Below are 25,926 nucleotides of genomic sequence, written 5' to 3'. Positions count from 1 at the left end.
ACACTGTGGAAACGCTACAGGAGATGGAGGGGGGAGTGGAGGAGACCCCGGAAGCTCCACAGACCATGCCCGAAGAGCGAGCAGAGTGTCCCGACCTACAGTCACCCATGCAGCGTAGCCACACCAGTGGTCTCCGACGCAGACCAAGGGCACAAAGTCTGTCTGAGCAGAGGAATCCAGTGTCTTTGCAGGTCTTGAGGGCACCATGATGAAGGTGCAGGGGCTGCAAATGAAAACAATTAGATTAATGCAACAGCAGCTGGTGTCTCTGAACAAGAACATGAGGGACATTAAGGAGGGCATCAATGAACTGAACACCACTGTTGCTGAGGGTCATAGGGCCAATGCAGAGTGCATGAGGGACATGACTGTGGCAGTACAGCAGTTATGCAGCAAATTGCAGAGTGAACGTGACACAAGGCACCGCGAAAAACAGCGCATGGATGGATACACAAAGGCGGTCAACCGCCTATGCAATGCTACAGCTGTCTTGAGCAGACGCACAGTTGCCATGCAAGTGGAAATGGCCCACTGCAGCCAGGATGTTGATAGGGGGTTGGTGCAGGTCACCAGTACTGTTGAACTACTCCAGATAGCCAACATAGCTACCACAGGGTCTGGGGATGGTGGAGACTGTGAGGAGGTCACCAGCGGCAGCAGCATTACTCCACCTGTCGCTGAGCCCAGACAGCATAGTGCAAGGCAAGGGCCATCAACAGAACAGTCGTCAAGGGAGGGAAGTGTGCACACTGAGAGAAGCACTGCAGGTCGTGGGCGCAGGAAATAAATCCATGCTGTGGCTGACATTTGCTGATGGGTGAGGTAATCCATGTGACCCAGTAAAAGTGGTTGACAATGTGCATGCAGTGTGGACATACCATGATGGGCAACTCAAGGTACACAGAGGCCAGTATTGTAAGTCGGTGTGCATACATATTGCCTGATGTAAGGACAATACAACACCGTTATACAAATATCAGTATCGGCTTTGTGTCATTACTTACTTAGAAATAATTGCGTATGATCTCATCACGTCTGTGTCTCCCATCTGCGGCTCCTACACCACCTGCTGCTCTGTGATGTGACCGTGGCCATTCCTCATCCTCTGAGTCCGAATCTGTGATTTCCACTGGGGTTCCCTTCTTAGTGGTCAGGTTGTGTAGCATGGCACAGGTAGCAATGATTTTGCAGCATATCTCGGGGCGGTACTGCAGTGCACCTCCATTTTTGTGGAGGCAGCAGAACCTGCTCTTCAGGAGTACAAATTTCCGCTCCACCACATTCCACGTAGACTTATGGGCGGCATTGTATTTCCTTTCACTTGGGGTAGATGGGTTGAGAAATGGGGTGAGTATGAATGCACGCACTGCATATGCGCTGTCACCTAAATGGGAAAGGATGAAACCTAAATCACAGGCAACTGCAGATACATCCATGGTATACATCAGAGTGTGTCACATGCATTTACCTAGTAGGTATCATTCTCCAATACTTCCCCAGTCAGACGTGTATAAATTCCACTATGCCTGAAGAAGTAGGAGTCATGCATGCTTCCTGGGAATTTTGCTACTATATCAGTTATGATGTGTGACGCATCACAAATGACCTGGACATTGATTGAATTATATGATTTTTTGTTCCGATATACGTACACACTAGCCAAGGGGGGACAGATTGCAATATGTGTCCCATCAATGCACCCAATGGCATGTGGGTAGTGAGCCATCTGATAGTAATCCATCTTGGTCTTATGCAGTTCCTTTTGTGTGGTGGGAAACCGTATGTAATGGTGCATTCTTTGAAGCATGGCATCCAGGAAGTTGTTAAAGAAGCGTGACAGGAAACTTTGAGAGACCACTCAAGCTACAGCCATCACTTCCTGGTAACTACCTGATGCAAGTAGGTGCAGGGAACACAGGACCTGCACATGTGGGGTATCTGATGCTCCAGGATTGAATGCAGGTCACGTATCAGGTCTAGGATGGTAGTGGAGTGAAGCCTGTACCTCTCATGTATTTCTTCTTCTGTTAGGAACAGTGTAATGCGCACTCTGTATATGCGTTCCTGTCGCCTCCTCATCCTCTGTGCTGCTGCTTGCATCCGCATCCTCCTTGCTATGACATACTGGGCTTCCATTGTGTGGAAAATATTGCATTCTGGGGCTGTTTAGATGCAGTGCACCTGGTTACCACGTGCTTTGAGTTGGTGGTAATTTGTGACTCGCAAATTGCAATTTCAGGTGAAATCGCTATTTGCGATTCTTTCTACATTACTTTGCGATTTTGTTTGCGATTTCGCAATTTGTGAGATGCAATTTGGGACTCAGCAGGTTAAATTCGCAATATAAGGAATCGCAAATTGACTTCTCTGTTTTTTTGCGATTCCTTATTTTGTGTTTGGATTTTTCACTCTCTACATTGTACAGGGCTCTTTTGCGGTCGCAAACGCTGAAGTTCTGTGAATTTCAGCATTTGCGATTGCTATTTTGCTTCCTACATCTGGCCCAATATGTAATATTGTCACAACCTGGCTATCCCTTTCCTCGTGGCTTCCTATAATATAGACAAGGACCGGGATACCACAGTCCAAACTCACCCCTTACCGCTACAAAGTGGGCTGGGCGGGTATACGTATAATTGAATAATGACAATGGGTAAGCAGTCCATAAACTTGAAACAGATTCGTTAGGAAGCTGTATTTCCTCCAAAAAACCTTTTATGTGTGCCTAGGAATACATTACTCGTGACTGTCCTTCTTGTACGAACTTGAGAGACAATCTTGCGTTTAGTACAGGATGGGGCTTTCTTTTTTTTTTTTGTCCTCATTCTGCCAAATTTCTTGCCGGATTATACTCTAATCCTTCTAGGTCTTACAAGAGGAAACCAAACCGCAGACCAGAAGAGGAAAAAGGAGAGTAGCGGCTCACAAGTATACCGCTGTTTCCACTTCCAAACTGAGACTGCCCAAGGGTAGGAGATATCATGGCCTACGGCGTACGTGGCTTAATCATAGGACTCATACTTCTCTCTCCATCTTGCCAACGGAGCCCAAATTCTCTCTGTGCTTCTTAAGTCACTTGCCATATCCGATTCACATATATAGATAACGCTCCTAAGGCACTCAGTAAAGGATGGAGGGTCTTCAGATTTCCATAACTTGCAAATCTCGCACCTTGCCAACAGGGCTACATAAAACAAAAACTTTGATTCAACCCTTCTTGATCTAAAATTAATCCGAAGAAAATGACACTAGGGCTCACTTTAATTTGTGTCCCAATAACTTCTCCCACAAAGTCACATACCGCATTCCAAAAAGGTACAATTTTTGGGCATAACATAAACAAATGCATATCGTCTGCTGCTACAAGCGTGCGTTTAGGACAGATATAGGTATTCCCAGTGATCTTGGAGAGCTTCGCATGAGACCAATAAACTCTATGGGTGGTAAATTGGTGATTTTGTTTGAGTGGTGCCAGTTTTACTTCCTGTCATAATATACTGTAAGAGTCACTCCACATTCGCATCAAATCCTCATCGTTAAACTCTTCGCCCCATAGCTTTAGAATTTCAGTCTCAATCTTCGTACTCATCTCCAAGAAAGCCCAGTGCCAATAAGATGTTTCCTTTTTCCACTGACCAATTCTCATCACTTGATCAAATTTGGATTCCTCCTCCTCCACCCAATCTTGTGTTGCCCACCAGGAACTCAGTTGGTAGTATTTAAACCTCATCAACAAACCATTAGTGCAATTAGACAATGCCTCCCAACTCATCAAATTTATTCCTACCTTTAGATCTACCCAATAACAAATACCCCCAATTTCAGGGGCTGACTTAGGTGGTCCCTCAAACACTCTGGGGTGCTTGAATGGGTCCCAAATCGGTGCCCATTCTGAAAAATATGGGACTCTTAGAGTTTTTAGCACATACAATGTGTAATGCGGCCTCTAACACCTTGAGCCTCTCCTTTTTAAAAAACTCTGGGTTTCTGTATTTAAAAAGGAAATCAGCCTTACCTTGTGGGACATCAGTCAGCATTGCCGCAAAAAGTGAGCCTATCATTGATTTATCAGTCCTGTTAGCAAGCATGCGAACATTCTTCAACTGAAAAGCGTGGCAATAAGCAAGTATGTCTGGTAGTGCCAGTCCTCCGATTTCAAGCCTCCTACGCAGTTTTTTCCAAGAGATTCTAGGGCCCTTCGATGCCCAAATAAAGCTTCCTATTCTCCCCTGGACTTTCTCTATATCTTTCTTCTGGAAAACTAATGGAATGGAATTAAAAAGGAATGTCACCTTCGGGAGAATAATTATTTTTATTAAGTTTACCCCCCCATAGATATTCAAACGTAGATTCGCCCATTTTGACAGTAGCCCAACTACTTCCTGGCTAGTTTTCCTCCAATTTGTTTTGTAATAACTTCTATTCTCTGAGTTATTAACACCCCTAAATACCATATCTGAATTTTCACCCCATAGGTTGCCAAGCCCTGGTTCCATTCCATAATCTCAGTTTTCCCTGTGTTCACTTTATACCCAGAAATATGGCCAAACATCTCTGCCTTCCTCATCAAATTGGGGATTGCGTCTTGTGGATTTCTCGTATACATCATCCGCATAGAGTGCTAGTTTAACTTCCAGATCCTGTGATTTAAAAGGGAGGATAGCAGCATTGGCCCTTATCAAATTGGCTAGTGGCTCAATATATGTATTAAAAAGGAGGGGGGACAGAGGGCAACCCTGCCTTGTCCCTCTGAAAATTTCAAACCAGTCTGACAGCCCACCCTGGCTTTAGGACCACAGAACAGATTTTGCACCGCCCTCACCATATTTTGTGGAAAACCAAAACTTAACAAAGCCTCCCATAGGTAGGACCAATGAACCTGATCAAAAGCTTTGGCTGCGTCCACAGCCACTATCACTCCCAACAACTGAAAAGTCAATTCATTCAGCTGCCTCCCTGGTATGAAACCTCTCTGATTGGGATGGATCACATTATGTATTACCTTAGCTACCCGAGATGCTATGATTCCAGAAAAGATCTTATAGTCCATATTTAATAAGGATAGCGGTCTATATGATTCCACCCTCAGTGGATCCTTGTTTGGTTTTAAAATCAAGGTGACTGTAGCCTCTGACCAGGAATTAGGGACCTTCTTCCCACTTATATATACCCCATTAAATTGAACTTTTAAAACAGGGATTACTGTGTCCATGATACAGAAAAAGACCTCAACTGGAAGACCATCCAGTCCAGCTGCCTTTCCCTTGATCATTTTCTTTATCTGAGCTCTTATCTCCTCCTCCTTAATCTCACCTTCTAAGACTTTTTGTTGCTTTATAGTTAACTGTGGAAGTATCGTCAGCCCTAGCCACTCCCTTATGTCTTCTCGACTAGGTTGAATATCGTCTCTGTATAGATCTCTCATAAAACTACAGGCCTCTCCGCATATATCAGAGTTAACATTCAATACCGCTCCAGATTCTCTACTGGTTAACTCCCGGATTGAATTCCTGGCCGGTCTGCCTTCGCCTTCCAGGCTAATAATAATCCACAATTTTCTCCATAGGCAAAATGCTGAAGTTTACTTGCCTTCCACCTATCTAGTAATTCTTTATCCATCTGCACCTGGAACGCCACTTGTAGCCCCTCCAGCTCTTTACTTAAGGCTTGCACTCTATCTGAATTCTTCATGGAAACTTTCTGTAGTTCCCTTTCCTTTTTCTTAATCTCTTTAATTCTATTAGCTTTTTCCTGCTTCAACACTCGACTTTTTCCTACCGTTATAGATTTTAGGACCCCTCTTAAATATGCTTTAAAAGCATCCCATACTATGTGACCTTCTGCTGAGCCCTTGTTAACATCAAAGTAGTTTTCCTATTTTTCCCTGAGCTCTCCAACTATGTTCTCATCTAGAATTATCGCCCTGTCCAAGGTCCACCTTCTATTCTCCACTTTTTGCTGATACCTCAGTGATAATACTTCAGCAGAGTGATCTGACACTATTGCTGGGATATAGGTCACTTCCACCACCTCCCCACATATATCCTGATCTAATAAGAAGTAGTCTATACAGGAGTGATGCCTGTACTTTTTACTATAGAATGTGAATTCGCTTATCTCCCTGTTCTTAATACGCCATATATCGACCAAATTGAATTCTTTCATCATGCTGATTAGTCTAGAAAAACGTTTTCGGCGGGTTGGTATATTTAACTTTTGATTTCCTATCTAAACCTTTATTTAAGACTAAATTAAAATCTCCTCCTAATATAATAGGGGCTGTCATCTCAAATAGACAGGACTCTAATTTTTCCAAGGTCTCTTGATTATCATTATTCAGCCCATAATATACTGCAAACACCAAAGGCCTACCTTGAACAAGAAGAGTTGCCACTAGCCACCTGCCCGAAAAATCTGATTCAAGCGTAACTAATTTTATTCCATTATTACTCGTAATGATTATATCGCCTCCCCTGGTACTCCCTCTCTGGTCCAAACATATAACCTCCTGTACCCATCTAAGTTTTTCAAAACATTGTTTACACTCAGTTCTTTCCAGGTAAGTTTCTTGTAATAATATTATTTGGATCTCACTCTCTTTCAAGGTTTCGATAACCCGTGACACTTTCCTTCTGGATCTCAACCCATTGACATTCCAAGTTAACAAATTCACTACTTTTGTGTTATCCATGCTCTATTTTTATAGGATCGTCTTAAATCCATACCTTTGTCTTATTAGACCCAACTGATTCCTAAAAGCTAGCTTAATGAGGACAAATATTTTTTTTTTCTCCAACTGCACCCCACACCCAGTGCACCCCACCCCCTCCCCCCAGGAAACCCCCTTTCTACCACCTGGGCGATACAGAGGATGGGGCATTCCGATCACGTTCCAAAACCCAAGCCACCCCGCCCAAGATCTATAACAACAATAATACAAGAACAACACAGAGTATTTTTGCCTGGTAGACCACAATTTCCGTACGCGAACAAGGGGAATTACTGCTTGCTCTTCATCTGCAACCATTCTGCCAAAAGGGTACATAGCAACTGATAAAGCAACGGGGCAAATTGCCAGCATAAGAAGTATACAAGTTCCCAGGGTCCATCAGAGCCTCACTGGTACATGCTCCTATTGCTCATCAAAACATTGGCACTCTTGAGCACCGGCGGTGGAGCTTGCTCTGTCCTAAGCTCTTGATGTATCCCACGCCGATCAGGATAGAGTACCCCCAAGGGGATACATTCAATCTATCCTGTGCAATGTTCAAACAGTGCACAAATCTCACATCACCCTCAACTAACTCCATTGAAACTATAGCAAAGTACAACCTAACTTACACAGTCCATCCCTGACTAATCTGACTTCTCCTTTGGTGCACTATTCCATCATCTGCTGTAAAATAATTGCAACATGTGCCATGCTGCATAACCTTGCCACAAAGAAAGGTACAGCAGTGGAACTAACTGACTCCGAGGACGAGGGTGAGGATTGTCCACAGCCAGAGCACAGCGCAGCAGGTGTGGCAGCAGCACCAGAAGGGAGACACAGATGTGTTGAGATCACACGCAACTATTTCTGAGTAAGGAAGGAGACACAGGCAGTTACTTAGTGGCGGTGTTTTATTTACCTTAACTCAGGCAATAGCATAGCACACCGCCACAACATGAAGGCCTCAACATTCAAGCCCAATATGCAATGGACATTCCAAAGGCGAAATGGGTTACATCACCCAATTCACAATACCAGGTGATGGCTGGCATTATTTCCTGCGCCCACGCGCAGCACTGCTGCATTCCCTGGGCACACTGTCTTCACTGGCGGTCTGTCCTGTGGCAGCGCTGTGCCGTTCGCTGCGCCTCCTGGACTCGGTTATCAGGGGCGTGATGCTACTGCGGCTAGTTGCCTCTTCACTGTCCCCCCCATCACCTGCACCTGTAGTGGCTATATGGTTTGTTTGTAGCACTTCCAGTGCAGTGGTCACTGTGACCAGCCCCCTTGCCACGTCACGGCTGCAGTGGGTCATCTCCTCCTGCATGGCCACCGAGCGCCTGCAGAGCACAGAGGTAGCAGTGGAGAGGCGGTTGACCGCCTTAGTGTAGTTGTCCAATTTCTGGCACTCCCTGCGCCTCACCAAACGATCCTCATCCATTTTGCTGCACAGCAGCCTCACTGCCTCTGATATGTCCCTCATGCCCTCAGCCACAGTATTGTTCATGGTGTCCATGCCCTCCTTGATTTCCAACATGTGTCTATTCATGTGGACCATCTGCCGTTGCACTGATCTGATCTGATTGCTTTCCCTTGCAGGCCCTGCACCTTGAGCATATTCCCCTCAAGACCGACGAATACACTTTGATCCTCGCCCTGTGCAACTGGACTGACTGCCCTTGCTCTGCGGCATCTAACACCTGTGTGGGCGCGCTTGTGGGGGACTGTGTGCCTGCACTGTTGTCATCCGCTGCCAGCGTGGATTGTTGGCCTCCCATGCTGGCATCCTCGGACACCTCCATCTGCTGGAGGCTAGCCACTGTTTGCCTCCTGGCTCTCGGTGGTGGTGGCGGTGGTGGTGGCGGTGGTGATGCTGGTGATGGTGGTGATGGTGATGGTGGTGGTAGTGGTGATGGTGGTGGTGGTGGTGGTGGGGGTGGTGTGCTGTGCAGGTGACATGACCTCCTCCTCCTGTGTTTTCTCTCTACTGGGTGCCTTTCCTGTGTCCCCTTCTGCAGCCCTGTGGGATGGCTCGCCTGTGGAGACAGAATGAACATTTGCTCACTTGTCTGGCAGCATTTGCGTAATAATAAATGTAATGACTGCCAATCAAACTGACTGTCCTCTGCTTGCTAATTGCTGTGTCACATGCATTTGGGTTCAGTGGACTGACTGTTATGATATGTGTTACTTCTGACTACATCTCCCATAATGCATTGCTGGTTTTTAGTAAAACATGTTATGGAGTGGGAATCATACTGCCTCATTGGGGATTGGGGTTAGGGAGTGGGATGCACAGCATGCTGTGCATGCATCTTACCTTGCCTGTTGCCAGCTCTGGCTGAACTGTCTGCATCCCCAATCCCACTCACACTCTCCGACTGGAGGGTGGACTCCACTAGGAGATCCAGGGCAGTTGGTGCAGGTGCTGTGGATCTCCCTCCACCTGTCTGCTTGGCTTGCTTCATTCTCTCTGCCAACCTCTCCTTTGCACGCTTCCAGAGGTCATACCAGCGTTTTTTAAGTTCTTTAATGGAGCGCTGGGTGACACCTATGGCATTAATCCTTCCCTGGATGACCAGCCATATCTGCCTCTTCTGTGATTCAGGGACGTGCAGGGACTTTGTACCAAACAGTTTGTCATGGTCCTTTGGAGCCTCCTCAATCAGGACCTCCAGCTCCCTCTTACTGAACTTGTGTTTCCTTTTGCGCTCTCCAGCCTCCTTATCCTTATCCTGATTGTCGATTTCTGGTCTTGGATGTCAGCAGAAAATTGGAAATGTTGCTCCTGGTTTGTTTGTGGATCAGTGCAGCTGCATGGGTGTGGCCACTTCCTGGTTGTGGGGTAATGAGATAGCACAGGATTGGCTGATTCAACAATTAGCGATTTTTCAAATTACCGAATGCGCTAATTACCGAATCGGTATTAAGGAATCGGTAATACCGAATCGGTAATGGGGATTCAGTATCTTTTTTAGTAATTTTTAACAAATCGGTAATTTTTACCGATTTTTTATCTACATCGAAAATACCGAGTTCTTAATTACGAATCGGTAAAATTCGCTATTAAGGACTCGGTATTTCAATTTTACCTACATCTGGCCCTAAATTTGCAGCAGTTTTCGAAATGTTATCAATCTGCCATATAGGATCTAATAACATGCAAATACCTTTAGCATTAATATGGGCTGGGTTGTGGGCCATCGTAACTACAGGGAGATCATGTGCATCTGGCAGCATCCATCTCTGCTTCCCTGACTTATCGGTCCGTCACCCCTCATTGTTCAATCGTCCTGTACTTTCTTGTCACACTGCTAACTCTTCTGTTGTGGCCTTGCTTTGTATCTCCTTCACATTCTCAAGTGTGTCTATGAACATAGTAACCTTGGGCACCCACCTAGCAGGACCTGCTACAAACATTCTTTTCATTTTGGTCCGGGTTGTTTCCTTAGCTCACCGATCTGCAAAAGCATTTCCCCAACCTACATTGTCAGTAACTTTCCGGTGGGCACTACACTTCACAATTGCCAATTTCTTAGGGAATGCCAAAGCAGACAAAAACCGCAATATAAGGTGCCCATGTTGGATCCTAGTGCCATGCAGAGTAAGAAACCCTCTCTCAGCCCAGAGGCGCCCAAAGTTGTGTGCGACTCCGAAGGCATACTAGCTGTCAGTATAAATATTGACAACCAGTTCCTCACTCAATTCACAAGCTTGTATCAAACCAACAATCTCCACAGCTTGAGCCGACTGGTAAGGAACTTGTGATGTCTCAACTACCGTACACAATGTGGTAGTAGCATACGAGGCAGTTGTAGTGCCATCTGGTAATTTAAAACAAGAGCCATCGACATATAGTTCCACTTGCGGGTCAGGTAAGGGAACATCAGTCAAGTCTACCCATACTTTTGTCTCTTCTTCTGTCTGGAAGATACAGTCATGTTTATCAATGTCATCATTCTCAGAAGGGTGGGGCAGTAACGTGGCTGGATTCAGAGTGGCACATAGTTTGATTGTGATGTGTTTTGCAAACAATGTTAATTCACAGCCTGTGAGATGTGCACTGGTGAGGTGCTGCGTGTTTGTCTTATTAAAAAGTGTATCCACAGCATGGGGTACCATCAAGTCTGAGTCCAGCCGATTGTCTTATTGAGACGACCACAGCCGCGACCACTCTTAGACAGCTCGGAAGGGCTCTTGCAATAGGGTCAAGAACAGCAGGGAAATAAGCACACGGTCATTGCTTATCTCCACATTTTTATGTTAAAACTGAAAGCGCGCAACCGGCCATCTCATGAACGTACAACACAAATGGTTTAGTATAATTTGGAGTGGCAAGTACTGGTGCCGAACAAAGCGCAGTTTTCAATTGCTCAAAAGACTGCTGACATTCAGGCGTCCAAGGCAGGGGCTCATGCAAATCTTTTAGTGTTAGTGAAAGCAGAGGTTTGATTAGCAACGAATAGTTAGGTATCCACTGACGACAGTAGGAAGTGATACCTATAAAAGCAAGCACATCTTTCTGAGTTTGTGGAACGGGCATTTTAACAATGGTACTGATGCGCTTCGGGTCAATCTCCTACCCTTCTTCGACAGTAGGTGGCCTAGATAGGTGACTTGCTGTCGACTATATTGAAATTTAGAAAGAGACACCTTAGGGCCATGTTGGGCCAAATGAGACAACAATTTAACTGTACTATCTTTACAACCTTGTTCTATGTCAGAAGCGATGAGCAAATCATCAACATACTGCACCAATACGTTACCTGCGGGAAGCGAAAGGGAATCCAGTTGGCTCTTTAATGCTTGACCATAAATGCTTGGACTTTCTGAATAGCCCTGAGGAGCTCGACAGAATCTAAATCTCCTACCAGCTAGGGGAAAACCAAACAAGTAATCTGGTATCTGGATGAATAGGAATACTAAAGAATGCATTTTTCAATCAATAACAGAGAAAAATGTTGCCGTAGAAGGAATCATTGTCAAAAGAGAAATAATGTCAGGAACCACTGGAAACTGAGGGACCACTATTTTATTAACCTCGAGCAAATCAATCACGAAATGATAAACATCTTCATGGTCATCAGGGAACCTGAGGGCGTCCTTTTAAGAATTGGAAGAATAGGACAATTGCAAATATTAGCAGTTGTCTCTTCAACCACTCCCTTCTGAATCAAATCCTGTATAATTTGCAATAGGGCTCGCTCTCCTGCCTGCTGTATTTCATACTGAGGGATACGAGGCAAAATAGCCCCATCCTTAACCGGAATCGAAATTGGAGATATCGGCAATATTCCCAAATCGGTGTCACCTGTCCCCCCCACAGAGTGGGTGGCACATCTTTAAACTCTAGAATGAGGGGATTGACAGCCTGCACTCCAAATGTAATTCAATGATTAAATTATCTTAAAGCAAAAATAAATCTAGAAGTGAGTCTTACAATTATCAAGGGTGCTGCCTTTGTATGACCTGTTCAACCCCAAGACAGGCTGCAAAATATGAGACCACAAAATTGTTCAAACAGCAGTTTGAGCAAAGGCGCACTATCCACCCGCCCTTTGAGGTGCAATATTATAGTATGGTTAAATTCTAAGGAGTAAACAACATGTGAGGTTATTGATGGAAACACATTAATTATGAAGACGTAAACAAAACACTTAATGTCAGTGTCAAATGCAAGTCAGTTTCCAATGTGAACAAAATTGTAATCCAAAATGAAACTCAAGAAGGTGGCTGTATCACAGATTAGTTCATAATTGCTTAACGCGTGTCAATGTTCTTCAACCATAACACCACAGATGACTGTGAAGCAGAAGTCAAAACTCTTCTTTATTTTCTTATGCAGAAAGAATTAGTATTTTCAAACCAACGTCATGGTATCCCAATGCATTTCGGTATCAGAACCTTCATCAGGGGAATGCTGTAAAAGTATATATATATATGTATAATTTCTATGCAAATGTCATCTTACAGATACAAAACAAATTTGATAAGAAAAGCATATATTACATTCCATATATGGCATTGTTAAAGCTTTAACATCCAGTATTTTTGCCAGCCAATGGCGTATCCAGTGATGAAACACAAACAATCGGTAATGTCAAACAGAGCGATCAATAATTAAAATAAAACTCTCACAATAAAGAATATAGCAACAAATGTTCTAGTTCATGTCCAGAAGTATGGGGGTGCTAAGTGAAGGGTCACCGAAACCTCGTGAGCGCAAACAGAGTGAACGACCCGAAAGAGAGTGAGCGTCTGCGTAATAACCAGTACTACCCCATCCACCTCTGAAAGTGATGACCTCGCTGTTCAATATAAAGGGAGGGCTCACCTCCAAATGGCTCTGAGCGCTTAGGAGTAACAAACACAGGTTAGTTATTGCAGGTTAACCGTGCTGAAAAAGTCAGGGGAAAAGAGAGAACTATTACCAAATGCAATCAGGCTTCTAGTGTCCACAATAGTCATTGATGTTATGCTTGAAGGGAAAACAAAACTCCCACTTACTTAACCGCTGTTTGTCGAACGCCTACACCATGGACTGCTGACTCGGAAGTGTGAGGTGGCATTATAAAGTGAGCATCTGTGTAAATAATGTGTAAAGTCATGAGTATTGAGCTTACCGACGCTCATCTAAGCGAGACAATTATAAGAAAAGTAAATGCTGTAGGGCTGTTAAGTTATCTGCGTTGAAATGTTACGTAGTGCCTCGGCGGGGTTCAGAGTTCCAGCAGCAAGAGTGTATGACTGTGCGAACACCATGCCGGAGTGAATATAGAAAGCGGACCACGTGACGTGCGTCCTTGTGTGCCTGACATCGAGAGAGGACTAGCACAGACGGTGATGTTCAAGCAGTGTGCAAGCGGTTGAGTTTCAACCAACATAAATGTGAAAAGGTCAGAAGCTATTCATTAGTGCAACCTACAGAAAGAGAGGAACACCTTAAAATACCCCTAAGAGTCAAACGAGTGTGCAAAACGGGAGACAATAATACAGCTGGGCGAGTGGACATGATTGAAGGGAAGACACGAAAGGTTTAAACATTTCAATGGTAAAATCAGATTTTTGAAGTAAACCTATGGTCAAAAAAACAAAATATTATTTGCACAAATACATTATAAGACAAAGAAAAATTGTGAGATATGATGTGCACTGCAATGCGCAAGACAATGAATACATAGGCATCTAGCAATATGCAACCACATATTATCACCAGAAATGAATAAATTCAATTTTGTCATTCAGACCACAAGGGTGCAGGGTTTTCAGAAAACGTATCCAAAAAGTCTCTCTTTGAGCCAAATGTTTGTTCGGGTCAACATGTGCTAGTCCCGACACTTGTTCAAGCACTGTGAATCGTAATTGAGGTATGGTATGTTTATGTGTGTGCCAGTGTGCTGCTAAACAGGATTTCATGTTGGATGTACGAATTGAGCTTTTGTGTTCGGTCACCCTTATTTTTATTTTTCTGGTTGTCCTCCCCACATAAACCAGTCCACAGGGACATTTGATGGCATATATCACCATAGCGGTGTTACAATCAGAAGAATGTTTGAGCTTGATCAGTTTGCCCGTGTGAGGGTGTGTGAATGTGTCGCCAACCATCACATTGCCACAGTGTCCACAGTTATAACACTTTCGCATCCCTGTTCTAGTGGAAGTGACCTGGTCTTGCCGCTTTTTAGCTAAAATTTCTTTGATGTTTTTAGATCTAGAGAATGCGAAAATAGGTGTTGCAAAAAAGACCTCTTCGAAATCATGTTCTTGTTCTATGATCTCCCATCTTTTGAGGATACTGCGTTTGATCGCCGTGGCGGCTGTGGAATATTTTAGGACACAGACTTCCCGTTTGGAAACAGGTTTTATAGTTTTTTTGAGAAGCTGTGATCTCTCCATGCTGTATGCTTTATGTTTGGCTGTTTCTGGAACTGATGATGGGTAACCTCTCTCCAGGTATTGCTGAAACAAGGTTTCTGTGTCTGATTTCCCTTGTTCGTCATCCGAACTGATTCTGCGCTCCCTAATAAATTGTGACAGTGGTAAGTGATTTTTTAGAGTTAGGGCGTGAAAGCTCTGGTAATGGAGTGCATTATTCCTGTCAGTAGGCTTTTTGAATACTCTAGTTGTCAGGATCGAGCCTTTTTTCTCGATCAGGATGTCCAGGTAATTGATGGTGGAAGAGTTGATAGAGTATGTGAATTTTATGTGTGGATGACAGTCATTCAAAATCGAAATGGCACCTTCCAAAGACTCTTGTGTGCCTCTCCACAGGATCAAAATGTCATCAATGTACCGAAGGTACAGAAGTAAATGATCAGTCCACAACTTGTTATGCAAAATATGTTTGTCCTCGAATTTTGCCATAAAGATATTGGCGTACGTGGGTGCCCCAGTAAAACCCATAGAGGTGCCTGTCTTCTGTAGGTAAAAATGTTGTTTCCATGAAAAGTAGCTGTGATATAGGCTGAACTGAAGCAGTTCAAGCAGGAGAATGTTGAGAGATTCTTCATAGTTATGTCTGAGGAGCATCCATTCAACTGCCTCAATACCTTCACCATGTGGAATCGAGGTGTAAAGAGCTGTAACGTCTATCGTGCCAAGCAGCACCTCACTGGCACTGGGTAGTGTGATGTTTTGTAGTTTATTGAGACAGTCTGTGGTATCCTGCACATATGTAACCCACTTTTGAACCAAGGGTTGTAGGAAATAGTCTATAAATTTACCCAATGGTTCATGTAACGACCCGCAGCCCGCCACACTGGGGCGGAAAGGAGGGTTCACCATGTCTTTATGCATCTTCGGAAGCATGTATATGAGTGGTCTTTTCGGATAATCATTGATGAGGAATTTGTATGTATTCTCATTAATCCAATTAAGATCTTTAGCTTTGGTCAGGATCAAAGATAGAGTCGCCTGAAAGGTATCAGTGAGATCTGTGTCCAAGGCCATGTAAGTGTCGGTATCTAGAACATGTTGATCAACTTTGGCTTCATAGTATGTGGTGTCCATAACCACTAGGGCACCACCCTTATCTGCTGGTTGAAAGGTTAGATTCTTGCGTTGGGCTAGATTAGTAAGTATAACCTGTTCTTTTTTAGTTAAATTACTTTTATCACTTTCTCTTTGATGAATGTGTGCAAGATCTTTTTTAACCAGTGTCTCGAAGAGATCAATGGCTTTATGAGTGATAGGTGACATAAAGGTGCTCTTGGGTCTGAATACTTGAGATGCAGTTTCTGCAACAGGTCCAGTAGATTGGTCTTGCCATATATAGAATGTAATATATGCTTTTCTTATCAAATTTGTTTTGTATCTTTAAGATGACATTTGCATAGAAATTATACATATATATATATATATATATATACTTTTACAGCATTCCCCTGATGAAGGTTCTGATACTGAAATGCATTGGGATACCATGACGTTGGTTTGAAAATACTAATTCTTTCTGCATAAGAAAATAAAGAAGAGTTTTGACTTCTGCTTCACAGTCATCTGTGGTGTTATGGTTGAAGAACATTGACATGCGTTAAGCAATTATGAACTAATCTGTGATACAGCCACCTTCTTGAGTTTCATTTTGGATTACAATTTTGTTCACATTGGAAACTGACTTGCATTTGACACTGACATTAAGTGTTTTGTTTACGTCTTCATAATTAATGTGTTTCCATCAATAACCTCACATGTTGTTTACTCCTTAGAATTTAACCATACTATAATATTGCACCTCAAAGGGCGGGTGGATAGTGCGCCTTTGCTCAAACTGCTGTTTGAACAATTTTGTGGTCACATCTTTAAACTTAACAGGAAGGGGTGCAACTTTAGACAAACACTGATTTGCGTGTGCCACATCTAACACCTGCCGGAGATCAATAAATTGTGGCATGCATGCAATGTCTTCAACAAACCCAAACTCATAAAATTCTCACCACAATTAGATGTCAATAAGAATGGCGAATCTACAGTGAAAGGACCAATAGTCAGCGCAAGAGGATTTGAAATGGGGCTTACAACTGGTACACCAGAGAAACCAACCGACACATTATTATGGCCAGACCGAGCCGTCCCAGGGACCATATTTAGAGAAACAGAGCTTTTGTTCACACCAGTGTCCATCAAAAATTCCGTTGTCGAACCTTGCAGTTCTGCTGTTACATAAGGAGCACGCTGGTCTACATGTATCGGAACTGGTCCCTCACTCTGCCCCTGGCTGTCCTAGCTGTAAGACATCCCCATCACTTCTTCCATGTCATAATCATCATGGTAATACTGTCCGTCACGAGGGTCATCAAAGTAATTATTATCTGAACAACCCTGTGAGGCCACATCATTCTAGCGCCGGGACACCTCAGTCGAGGTAGTTGTGCACTGTATAAATGTCTTTATTATTATTATTATTATTATAAGTCCTATCTACCCCACCAGCTCCACAACCCCGTTCACGAGAACCTCGTCCTCTCGGGACTGCTACCTTTTGCAAATGCACAGGACATTTGCTACGCCAATGCCCCTCCTCTTTACAATACGCACACTGATTCAGAACCAAAGGCGCAGTTGTTGGTTGCCTACTAGTAAGTGGAAGCTGTCAGGCAGGACCACCACGTCCGCTCCCATTCCTCCTAAAAGCCTGCTACAACAACACCTTAATCTTTAAATCTTTATGTTTCTTCTCTGTCTTCTCCTTCTCCTCATTATCCCTATGTTCATAATATTGTGACATATTCAAAATAACAGAGGGATAGGAGGTGGACCAGGTACTCTCAGAAGATTGCAAACACGTCAACATTTTGGAGAGCAAATTGGAAACAAATCCATTGACAAACAACCGAACACCTCCCTTGACAGACAAATACTGTCCACTAGAATACAAAAATGTGCCCTTAAGTCAAGTGAAAAATTCAGACACACTCTCATTCTTTTCTCCTACCGACAGGCCGACAATTTATCCCAATCCACCTTTCTTGGCAGAATAAGAAAAATGCATATACGTAATTATGCGACCTAGCAATGCTAAAATCTCAGCTCAAGGCTTATCACCGGGCTTCCTTTCCTGATCCCACACCTTAATTTGATCCCAAGTACCACCCAACTCTGGAATGTGATCTTGAGTATGAACCTGCCCCCAAATATCGACTGGAACGAGAAGACCAAAGAGCATTTCAATATCACCGTGGAAGAAGCAGCTTCAGTCAGTTCTTTATATTAAGCAGTGGGATTCTTCCTAGGATCAGGCAAATGAGTCTTGAGAGACAAGACTTCACTTCTTTTCCACAGGGTATAAACCCATTGCTCCTAAAACTGAGCTGCCACTGCCACTTGAGTAACATTACCATGGCCGTCTGTTAATTCTGGTACCTCGGGGTGATAGATGGGATGAACCTCTCTCATCGAAAACTGGGACACTGTGGTGGGACTCTTCTCAAGTAGCCTACCCCTGTAAGCAATCAATGTCATAACACTACCAAAAAATTGGCCTGGCTTCATATTACTAATATATACACGATCTTTAATATCATAAAATATCTGTGGTGCAGCATCCTTGAAACACTGCCCCCAAATATTAATAAGCATGGCAGACATATGCTTAAGGGCATGCTGTTGTACAAAGGGCTCATAATAACCTTTCATTATGCTCCAAACACCTTCTACACTATAAATGAGTTTACGACCCCACTGCGCAGCCTGATTGGCCACTACCTTTTTCTCTTCCCACTTCAGACCGCACATACGGACCCTTACTGAACACTTCCTTATTTTAGGATGATGCATGCTTCAATTATTATTATTATTATTTGCTTTCATACAGCGCTGACATTTCACCCTGTCAATAAACAATATTTTCGATGTTAAGGATGTTTTTTTTGTATTCGTTGAGTGAAACAAACAATTATTTTAACAAGATCGGAAGCTGAGACGTTATCATAGAGAATATTTCACTAAATCTCCTAAGAGCAAAAACAAAACCAAAGATATTGAATTTCTCGTAGACGTGTTGAAGACAGACAAGCCAACACAGCACAGACCTTATTTGACTTTATATGTAAGATAGGGGATCAGGGAGGTTATGCATCGGTTCCTTACTGGCAGGGAAGGTGATGTGTTGGTTTCTGGACACGTGGCCACGGTTCCTTACTGTGGCGCGGTGTCAATGAAGAATCGGCGTCGAGGGACAATGCATCGAAAATGCAGATGCGTGCTTCAATGCAACAGCAGCGATGCAGACAATGAGCCAATTCTTCAGACGTTCGCAGATGCTGCATCGGAGTCGGAGCAGGTGCCGTGGACATCAGTGACACGGTGTTTGGGACTCACACTATGGCAATTCTTTTGACGTGTTGCTATGGTGAGCTGGGGCCTGCAGTGAATGCCGTGGTTGATGCTTCAAGCAGGAACCACATTTTGGTGCAGGCAGCAGTGATGCGTTGATCTTTTACAGCGATGTGTAGAGAAAACAGATGCTGAGATTCAATGTGTGGCTCACCAGGTTACATTTCAAAGGTCCCAGGAACTGGATTTGGCACCAATGGGAAATTCCACGTATAACATATTTCAAGGCAATCCCAATGTTACCCTATGGGAGAGATAGTCCGCACAGTAGTGAAAAGTAAAATTAGCACTATTTCACTATTAGGACATGTAAAACCCACCAGTTCATGTCTTACCTTTTAAATACACTGCACCGTGCCCATGGTGCTGCCTTCGACCTACCTTAGGGGTGGCTTACACGTAGTAGAAGAGAAGGTTTAGGCCTGGCAAGTGTCCACTTGCCATGTCGGCATGGCAGTTTAAAACTGTACACACAGACACTGCAGTGGCAGGTCTGAGACATGTTTGCAGGGCTACTCATGTGGGTGGCACAATGCTCGCTGCAGTCCCACTAGTAGCATTTAATTTACAGGCCATGGGCAAACCTGGTGCACTTTACTAGGGACTTACTAGAAAATTTACCTTTTAAATACTCTGCACCCTGTCGATGGTGCTGCCTTCGGCCCATCTTAGGGGTGGCTTACATGTAGTAAAAGAGACGGTTTAGGCCTGGCAAGTGGGTCCACATACCAGGTCGGCATAGCAGTTTAAAACTGTACACACAGACACTACAGTGGCAGGTCTGAGACATGTTTGCAGGGCTACTCATGTGGGTGGCACAATCAGCGCTGCAGGCCCACTAGTAGCATTTGATTTACAGGCCTTGGCACGCCTGGTGCACTTTACTAAGGATTTACTAGTAAATCAAATATGCCATCATGGATAACCAATCACCAATACATTTTATACGGGGAACACTTGCACTTTAGCACTAATCAGCAGTTGTAAAGTGCCCGGAGTCCTAAAACTAGCAGAAATTAAATACAACACACAGTTAATAACAGGAGGTCAGAAACAAAAGGACAGCGGAAATCATGCCAAAAGATGGCAGGTCTAACAGTACTTATAAGTCACTCCAGGATAGGCCCTGGACAGCCCAGAGGGCAGGGTGCAATGTAGTTATAAGTTTTACATATCCTGGTAGTAAAAAACTCTTACATTCGTTTTTTATTACTGTCAGTGCTTTCTCTCCCATAGGATAACACTGGAGTTGCCTTATTACATTTTATAAGTGTAATCTAAATACCAGCATTTGTGAAGCGCACAGATACCTCCAGAGAGGTGTCCCAGCGCTGTGGCCGTTGGTGAAGATTAAGCAAGCTATTACCCAGGGTCACATGGTTCTGGGCTAACCTGCCGCCGGCACCGGGGATTGAATCGTGAACCCCGTGGGCTGGAGTCAGGCACCCTGGCCACTGCACCACACCTCTTCCACTATGAGGAAGGGATGACCAGTTCATGTTTGGTGTCACTAGAATCACAATTTAAAAAATTAACTTGTGGTGAAGTTGGATTCTAAATTGTAGCTCTGAAAATGCCACTTGTATAAAGTTGACATTTTCCTGTCTTAGCCATTTAGTGCCTGTAGCCTGTACGTGGGTCATATGACTAGGTGTTGCTGATAGTTGAGCTGTGTATTCCTCCTCGACAGCCACACACAGTAAGGAGCTTAGGTGCTTAGGTGTTCCTGGTTGAGCCATCGCTGGCAGGATGGGAGGGAGGAGCAGGACACAGCCCCTCTTACTCTTGAATAGGCTGTGTCCTGCCTCCACACAAAGGGCTACATACCTCCTGTAGTTAGTCTGGAGCCAGGACAGGGAAAGCAGGATGCCTGGGGACTTGAAAGGCGTGCCTCTAGAAGCTTCTCCTCACTTCACATCACTATTGGAATTGTAGAAAGACTCTCAGAGAACTGCCTGCTTCTGTGACCTGCTATGAACTCTGCTAGATTGCTGCTGTAACTGGAAATACTGCTTTGCTGCCTGAAGCCTGCCTTGAACCCTCAGAGGCCAGCCCTGCCATTGAGCCTTGTATCATCACCTGCACCCAGGAGAACCAGAAGTGGCTTCAAGGGCTGGTGTGCTGGCCTCCTGTTCAGAGCCACAGGGACATAAAAGGCTCCCACCATCTTGGGCCCACACCTGAATCCAGCCTGAGTGAGTCATGAACCCCCAAGCGATGTCTCACTAGTCCTAGACCCTTAGTGCTAAAGGTACCCGGATTACTAATTTCCAAAACTGAGGGCTTAGACAAAATTTGGCCAAAAGTGCTCCAAGAATCAGGAGGAGACCGGGACCAACCTGCTCATCTATACACCTGAGGTACATCGCCGATTGAATTTGCAGCTTCCCCTGCTACATTCTTCTCTGCAGCAGCAAATCTGTTTCAGTGGACCTTCGCAAAAGGGGTATCTGACCTTGTGGAACTGTCTTCGGCTACAGCCCTCTGCTTCGTCCCGCTGGAGTTTAACTACTTCCATTTCAGTGAATAAATCAGAACGTAAAAATCTTCACTGCAGCTTCGACCCAAGGCCATCTGATGATGACAGTCCCAGCTTGGACACCTCCCGCAGAACTTCACCTTCTCAGACACTTTTTTTCAAGATCTTTTCTAAGTCTGAAGGTAAGCGCTGACCGGGCCCAATCCACAGCTTGCCATCGTGGTCAATCTTAACTTCTCAACTTTGACCCGGTCTCACGCGAATAGATGCCCACAGTTAGTGCTTTGATCATTTAGGCGCTATTTTACAATTTGTTCTTTAAAAATGTATAACTCTGGTTCTACTTATTTTTGTTGTTTCAGTCTTTTTTTATATATTAAATTCAACTCTAGTTTTCTAGCCTAGTCTGGGATCCTTTTTATTCTATTAGTATTTGAAGTGTTGCTCAAATATTTGACACATTGCCTCTAAGTTAAGCCTGACTGATCTATGCTAAGCTACCAGGGGGTTGAGCACAGGTTAATTTGGGGTTTATTTGTGCCTTACCCTGACAAAGATTGTGGTTGCTGGTTAACCTGGGCTCATACCCCAGTCAACCAACAACCCAATTTCACACAGACTTGAAATCCACTCATTTTTAGTATTCACGTACACATCTTTGGAATGTACTGCACTTGACTAGCTGCTTTATAATGTGCTCTTCGGTCTTCATCATGCTAGGTTTCCCCTGATAACTCCCACAGGCTACTAGCCATGAAATACCCTTGGCCCCTATAGTTAACCCTGCCATGTACAAGGAACTAACAGGCTCTGGTTATGCAAAATGCATCCCCAAAATGACAGCATGTATGGAACTTAGCATATGTTCCATACATGCTGGCCTTAAAGCAAAGTATTGGCTTAAAAAGTTGAAGAATTGAATTTGTTTCTCAATCTTGGACGCAACCACTTCTTCTTCCCTACCTCTGAACTATAAACTTTGATGAACTACGTTTTACCCCCGCTCCTCCATGTCCACTGCTGATAAACTGTGAGGAATCTGCAAAACTAGAACTTTTATTTTCTAAAACATATAGGGCCTTATGTAGGTAGCCTAACATTTCCCACTTCATAAATACCGAATTTTACCGATTCGGTATTTATGAAGTGGTAAATGCTATGTAGGTAATCAGTCGGTAAAAATTACCGATTCGGGCCAGGAGGCCCATAGGAATCAATGGGAAGCCAGTTACCATTACCGAATCGGTAAATACCGATTCGGTAATGGGGGAGCACAATCAAGGGTGGCAGGGTGTCACAGTGACACCCTGTTGCACCCCTGATTCCTGCATGTGTGCACATGTGGCACACATACATGCCTGCCACATTGCACACTTCTAAGGGCCAAAAAATGCTTTTTCTAAGACATTCGTCATTTACCACCAACTTTTAGTTGGTGGTAAATAACGAATCCACACAACACCCACACACTACCCCTACATCTCATTTCAGAATTCGGTATTTACCGAATCGGTAAAATTACCGATTCGGTAAATTACTGAATCCTGAAATGTCCCCCCTACATACCAAAAGCCTGAATACCGGTCGGTAACGGGATTTTTACCGAAAATCGGCCGTTACCGACCGGTATTGGGCTTCCTACATATGGCCCATAATGTGGGACACCTCGATACTCCATTGATTTCAGCACAATGAACCAACATCTTAACCTTTTGTTTTCACTTAGGCCCCAGGACACACCTTCCACTCTCTGATCTCCAATATGGGCATCTTACTGACACAAATCAGGAGGTGTTTGCACTGTTGCTGTCCTTTGCATTTTTCTGTTTCTTGCACTTTCTCCTTACTTACTGAAGAATGAGTGCCCTGGCAGCCAAACTGTATGGGTTGTCACTTTACACATGGTCCTAATCAAGCCTGCAGATGGGGCCACAAATGAAATATAGGCTCGCAATGCCTGTTCTGCTGTTCATTTGGCTGCAGGAGTGGCTGCTGACACTATGGGGCTTATTAACAAGCGATGAATCAAAGGTAGGGAGGTACAGGCGATTTTTTATCCAGGTCCAGCATACATGCCCGTTAGTTAAACTCTACAATAGTGGTATGCAGTTCCTAAATTCTAAAGCAGGAGGTTGTGTATATTCATGGGCGCCACATAGTGGTGTAGAGTCAAAGAAGTACGGAGAAGAATCTTCTCCTTTCGGAAAAAAACCCTCACACACCCAGCCAGCTAGGTGTCTTGCTTCATCATCGGGTCTGCTCATTATCGGGTCGGCGCTGCAATACCCGATCGGCACCCGAGATGGGGCTTTCTTGGCAGAGATCGTTATTCCTTATGCCGATGGGTGAAGTGCGTGTGAGGGCCCTAGATCAGTGTAGGTGATAGTGATGTGTAGGAATGTGGGTTAAAATAGGGGAGGTGGTCCACTCAAAATAGTTTTTATGAAACGTGGCCCCTACCCTAATTAAAAGTAAAAGGGCGCGTATTTTCACTCTAAAGATGTGAAGTTTATGTGCTTGTAAATAAGGTCAACATGTTTCTTGCTCATTATTTAACCCCTCTTGCCGACATTATCAGGACTTACGTATTTGAAACAATTTCCTACGCTGATGATACTCAGCTGCTTGTTACCTGTAAGCCAGATCAAACGGATGTGCGAGCCCGCTTTAAAAACTGCTTGATCCGAATAAATGATTGGATGCATGAGAACAAGCTTCAACTAAATGGTAGCAAGACAGAGGTTATTCTATTCGGGAAAGCGGAACAGCTTTGGTCCAGTGATTGGTGGCTGAAAGAGTTGGGTATCTGTCCACAGCCTAAGCAATCAGTGCGTAATCTCAGCATCATGATTGACAAGTCTTTGTCCTTGAAGACTCATGTTAATCAGGTGCTTGGGACTTGCTTCGGGATTATGCGAATGCTGCGGAAGATTTTTAAGTGGCTACCCCTGGAATCAAGGAAACCCCTGGTTCAGGGTCTTATAATCAGTCGCCTTGATTATGGTAACGCCCTATTCACTGGGCTTAACCAGGATCTGCTCTGTAAACTTCAGATCCTACAAAACACGGCCGCCAGATTGGTTCTTGATCTTCCCTCTCGGTCCCCCTCCGCCCCCACTCTCAAAATTCTACAGTGGCTACCTGTTCGCGAAAGAGGGCGTTTTAAAATTCTCAGTCTCGCCCACAAGGTAATGTATGGAGCTGGTCCTTTGTATCTTGTTAAGAAGCTCCGATGGTATGTTCCCGGATGCTCTCTGCGATCCAGCTCTAGTTCCTTTCTTGCCCAGCCACGAATCCGTACGGTACGTAACGGAGGTCGATCCTTTTCCTATCTTGCCCCTTTTTGGTGGAATCAACTCCCTGTTGAACTAACCTCTATAACCAATCATCTACTCTTTTGCAGAAAGCTTAAGACCTGGCTTTTTGCCCTCTAACTTGGCTGAGTCTTTTCAGTTGATGTCTCTTTCTTCCTTTGTCTATGACTGCAAAGCGCCCTGAGACCGTTTGGTGATATGCGCGCTTTATAAAAATATCTGACATTGACATTGACATTAATCTATTAGATGGCAATTCATCAGGACCAATTAGTATCTACCTACACTTTTTGGTAGTGGTCAACAATTGGGTGAAGTGAGAAAATGACCACCTTTACAGCACCCCAAAAAGTGGTACCTGTAGATCTAAAAACAAAACCCCATTAGGGTCAAGGTTGCACGGCATCAGTACCGGCTGCGTGAGGGTAGGACAACCGCCTGCCTGACACTACACATTAGTGTCTACACCAGCCGGTACTGATGCCGTGCAACCTTGACCCTAATGGGGTTGTGTTTTTAGATCTACATGTACCACTTTTTTGGGTGCTGTAAAGGTGGTCATTTTCTCACTTCACCCAATTGTTGACCACTACCAAAAAGTGTAGGTAGATCCTAATTGGTCCTGATGAATTGCCATCTAATAGATTAATGGGCAAGAAACATGTTGACCTTATTTACAAGCGCATAAACTTCACATCTTTAGAGTGAAAATACGCGCCCTTTTACTTTTAATTCGGGTAGGGGCCACGTTTCATTAAAATTATTATGAGTGGACCATCTCCCCTATTTTAACCCACATTCCTACACATCACTATCATCTACACTGATCTAGGGCCCTCACACGCGCTTCACCCATCGGCATAAGGAATAAAGATCTCCGCCAAGAAGGCCCCATCTCGGGTGCTGATCGGGTATTGCAGCACCGACCCGATAAGGAGCAGACCCGATGATGTAGCAAGACACCTAGCCGGCTGGGTGTGTGAGGGTCTTTTTCTGTACTTCTTTGACTCTACACCACTATGTGGAGCCCATGAATACACACAACCTCCTGCTTTATAATTTAGGAACTGCATACCACTATTGTAGAG

This window comes from Triturus cristatus, chromosome 6 (assembly GCF_964204655.1).
Source record: "Triturus cristatus chromosome 6, aTriCri1.1, whole genome shotgun sequence".
NCBI lineage: Eukaryota > Metazoa > Chordata > Amphibia > Caudata > Salamandridae > Triturus > Triturus cristatus.
The sequence above is the reverse complement of the archived record's forward strand: the minus strand, read 5'-3'. Positions refer to the sequence as shown.